We start from the raw sequence: 5,091 nt of genomic DNA, 5'->3' as shown, positions 1-5,091 counted from the left end.
TCATTTAGTATTCTGCCCAAAGCATCCTTGATTATAGCAACTCTAGGTTTGAATTTGTTCTTCAGTTCCTTGAGCTTAAGAAATGCTGAGCGAGTTTGGCCCTTTTGATTTTCTGATTCTAGCTCCTCGCACATTTCATTGTAGTATTTTGCTTTATCATTCCGAGCTGCCTTTTGGAATCACACTGACTAATATAAGAAATATTATAATTAGCATCAAACAATGGTAATGGACATCCCAGTGAATATTGTCTCATTGCAGCCATTATGTCTTAGTGATCTAGTGCTAATATAAGCTACAAACTCAACTGAATGGCATTACCAAACAAATCTAGTCACTCAAAATTTCATGAGCTGTCAATCTGAATTCAGAACATCAACAATGGAGAAAGTTTTTTGTCTCTGGCAGCATTAGGGCAAGGTTCATCTCTCCTTTCAGCATCTGTAGGTCCGCTGTTCCCTGGAGATCTTCATTGTCTTTCCATTTCTCTTCTGCAGACCTAGAGGATACTCAGTGCCAGGACTCTTGCTCCAAAGGGTGTAGTCTGCTCCCCTTAATGGTGCCCGTGTGAAACCTATGCCTAGACCAAGAAGGTGTTCTTCAGACAGATCAAGGGAACACCACATGGTTTCAAATTAAGAAAGGTTGTATGCAGATTGTATCCTTTCACCATACCTATTCAATCTGTATGCAGAGAACATTATTCAAGAAGATGTACTCTATGAAGAAGTGTCACCAGAAATGGAGGAAGACTCACATCCTTCATTATGCAGATGACTCAACGTTGCTTAGTGAAAGCAAGGAGGAGTTGAAACACTTCCTACAGAAGATCAAACACTGCTTCCTTCAATATGGATTGCATCTTGACACCAAGAAAGTAAAAATTCTTACCATTGGATTGATTTGGTGACATTATAACAGATGGAGAAAAGATTGAAACTGTCAACAACTTCATCCCGAAACAAGCACTTGATATCAGCAGTCAGGAGATGAAGACATGTGTTGTATTTGAAAACCCTAGATATTAGTTCACGTGTAAAATTTTAGAAAAACAAATCCAGGAAAAACAAATTGTAACAGGGTTTTTAGCCTCTCAAAGTGCTGAAAAGCAATGATGTTGTGGGTTTATTGATTAATGTGTGCCTGATTAGGCCATAGCCTTTGTAATTACTTGTTATGCTTTAGAGAGCTGGACAATGACTAAAAATAATAGAAGAAGAAACAATACCTTCGAATTGTGGTGCTGGAGAAGAGTGTTGACCATACCATGAAATGCCAAAAAATCAAATAGGTCTGTCTTGGAGAGAGTGAAACCAAGCTTCTCCTTGGAGGCTAAGATTTTTAAGCTCTCAGGGGAGCTCTGGTGGCCTACTGGCAAGGAGCTGCAACTACAATCCCAGAGGTGCATGGTTCAAATCCACCAGATGCTCTGCTGAGGAAGGAGGGACAATCTCCTCCTGTACCAATCAGATCTGATTTGACGATACACTCACACAAAAATAATAAAAAATTTAAAAAAATATTTTTAAGCTCTGTCTCACATACTTTGGGGATATGGTGAGAGGAGACAAGTCCTTGGAGAAGGACATCAAGCTCAAAAGGGTGGAGGGACAGCACAGGAGAGGGAGACCCCAGATGAGATGGACTGAGACAGTAAGTCTGGATCAGGACACGGTAGGCTTCAGAGAAGCTGTACATAGGGTCATACTGGGTTGCAAGTGACTAGATGGTACACAATAGCAACACAAACAAAATGTAATATGGCAGTTTGCCTAAGAAATAAAAATTAAACTGAACTATGTTCTTTCTCTCCCTCTCCCTCCCTCTCTCTCTCTCTCAAGTTGGAATTAATAGCTAATTCTCCACTAAGTTTCTGAGGCTGTAAATCTCATAAGAGGGGAATTTGACATTTAATCTACTTGTGAATTCAAAACACCAGAAAGGTTCAGCCCGCAGGTTAGGTTGGTAGAACTTTCCGCAGGGACACCAGAGCTTTCTTAAGATGGACTAGTCAGTCATTATGGAATGCCTAATATGTGAATATATCTGCTCATGAGTGTTTGCGTGCATTTTAGAATTATTTTTACATTTATTCAAACAGAAAAAATAATTGGAATAATATTTTTTCAGTTCAACTGTCATGAATTTAGTGAAATTTTCTTCTTTTGCATATTGCATATGCTAAATATCACTCACTCTGCCTTCAAGTTGGAACCAACTCATAGTTGGCCCTCCAGTGGGTTTTTGGGAGGCTGTAAATTGCCATTCACCCTCAAAGTCCCTTGTGGATTTAAACTTCCAGAGAGGGTTAGCCACACAGCTCACTACAGATTAGACCACCAGGCCTTCTGGTGTCACATATAATCAGAGTTACTTCGTCTATTTCCTCGTTAAGAGGGGGAGTCTAAATAAAAAGAAAATTTCAATTAACAGTTCTAAATATTTAATCATAAAATCAAACAAAAATTAATTGGTTAGTTTTGAAATATATGTAATTTTATATATATATATATATAAAATTTTTTTTTGCAAATTAACTTATTAAGCTAGGGTAAGGAAAAAAGGGAATATTACAGAATCTGTGATAGTTAGATATTTTTTTTCTTTTCTCTTTTTAAAATGACTTTTCCAAAAAACTATTTTAGTTGCCACCTTTCAGATAAAGAGTGGTATAAAGTGTTTAAACATCTTTCTCAAATGTTTCCTCTTGATAGTCAAGAAAAATCAGTGCTTTCCTTACAAGGTGTTGGTGACGAATATTAAATATACCAGGGTGTGTCAAATGAACAAACCAGTATGGGTCATAGGCAGTGCAGCCAAAAAGTTGCTTGGAAGCAAAACGTTTGGCAGTTTGTCTGCTAAGGGTTGGACATGTTTTCAGGGATAGCCAGTTTCTGGGAGATGAAATCATGCTTGGGAGGAGGGCAGGTCAATAATTCTCAACAAGACAGACTGACATCGGGACTTCAACTATCAGTTTACCCACAGTGAAGATTATGAGGTGAGCACAGGCTCAAACAAGGTTTCTCTGAGTTGCCCCCAGGGTCATGGTGAATTGGAATTGACTTGAGGGCACCTAACAACCTGGGGAGTTCCGTTGGCCTGGCGAGAAATTGCACTGCAATCCAAAGGCATGTGGTTCCCCACCAGGTGTTCTATGGAAGAAGATGGTTAATCTCCCTCTGAAAGCTGCTGGAGGGTCAGCTATTGGTTGGTTCCAACTCAACAGTACACAACAATAGTAACCATGTGGTATATTTATACACAAGTATTATTCTAGAACTTTTCATTTACTGATATAATATTTTGAAATATTATTAATTTGCTATTATTATTCTTCTTACTTTAGATTTCTTAGTGGTGGTGTCCTTGTTTTATTATTGTTATAACATATCAGTAAAACGAGTCTAAGAAGGGATAGAGCGGAGCACTGGTGGGACAGTGGACCATGAATTGAGCGTGTAAACAAAGGTTGACTATTTGAACACACCAGAAACTCTTCAAGAAAAAGATGAGGCCATTTTCTCTCCTAGATACTCATTGACTTGAAATCCTGTTAGATGGTTATATTCCTCCTATAGGCCCACTGTGGGTGGAAGTCAATGCCACAGAAGAGGGTATAGTTATACATACGTAATGAAAACACTAGAGAATAATAGGTAAAAGTGGGACTTAAAGTTTAGGTAAGCACCTACTATGTTAGTGATGTTTTCTATTGTATAAGGACAGATACTTTTAGGTATTAATTTGTGCCTATTAACTCCAAACCCATTCACCAGTTTAGTTGTTGAAAACATGACAATTTCCATAAAGCAGTTTGACTTTAGACTTAAAGCTTTCACAACTACTGCTTATAAATTAATACAGTCTGGAGACTGAAGTGTGTGTGCCTTATTCAGGCCATGGTCTTTGCAATTACTTGCTATGCATCAGAGAGCTGGACAATGCCTAGGGATGATAGAAGGAGAATTGATGCCTTTGAGCTGTGGTGCTGGAGAAGAGTGTTGAATATACCGTGGACTGCTAGGAAAACAAACAGGTTCATCCAAGAGAAGGTGAAACCAGGCTGCTCCTTGGAGGCAAGGATTTTGAAACTTCCTCTGTCCTTGGAAAGGGACATCATGCTTGGGAGGGTGGAGGTGTGTCAGAGACAATAAAGGTGGGTCAGATTAGAGCAGGGTTCAGAGCTGTTGTACATATGGTTGCTATGAGTACCAGGTGATTTGATAGCATGTAACAACAATAGTAATATAAAAAATGGAGTTCTGGTGGCCTAGTGCTTAGAAGCTCCTTTGCAATTCTGAAGGTGCATGGTTAGAATCCACCAGCTGCCCCACGGAAGCAGGATGGACAATCTCCTCTCATACAATTAACTGCCCCTGAAAACTTGCTGGAGGGACAGCTCTGGGTCAGTTCCAACACAATAATATAAAAACACAAAATTAAGTGAGAAAAATTGAAAAGTGTAAGAAAAAATATGCATCATACTTTAAAAAAAATGTAACTCCCTGAAATACATTTCTTAATACTTGCGTTTAGATTATCTCCATGACTTCCTATATATCAGTTCTGAGTAAAATATCCATCTACTTAAGAATATGTACTTCTCCTTGACCCCTTGTGTGTGTAACTCCTGTAAGTATAGTCTGATTTAGTATAGTCTTTTCTTTCTTCTTTCCATAGTATTCTTTCTATGAAAGGTAGATCAATATTTAGAATAAAGTTAATTGAAGAATTTGGGAAACTACTGCTCATATACTCACTCTCCAATCTGTACAATCTCCCCTTTTGAACATCCTTCTTTCAGCTAAGTGTATTTTAGTATTGCGTAGTTGAGAAGAATAAAATGTAAGTCTGTGATTTAATCTCTTCCAAGGATAATACTGATGACTGACGCATTACTGGACAGATGACATTGAAAGCAGTTTGTTAGTCAAACCCCTGAAGGAGTCCTGATAGCATTATATGCTTTTGTGTAACTACCAACCAGATGATACAACCCTGCTTGCTGAAACTGAAGAGGATGTGAAGTGCTTGCTGCAGAAGATCAAGGACTTCAGCCTTCAATATGGATTGAATATCAACATCAAG

This window comes from Elephantulus edwardii, unplaced genomic scaffold (genome assembly GCF_000299155.1).
Source record: "Elephantulus edwardii isolate Elephantulus edwardi_28Jun2011 unplaced genomic scaffold, EleEdw1.0 scaffold00004, whole genome shotgun sequence".
Lineage (NCBI taxonomy): Eukaryota > Metazoa > Chordata > Mammalia > Macroscelidea > Macroscelididae > Elephantulus > Elephantulus edwardii.
This window is presented reverse-complemented; position numbering follows the sequence as displayed.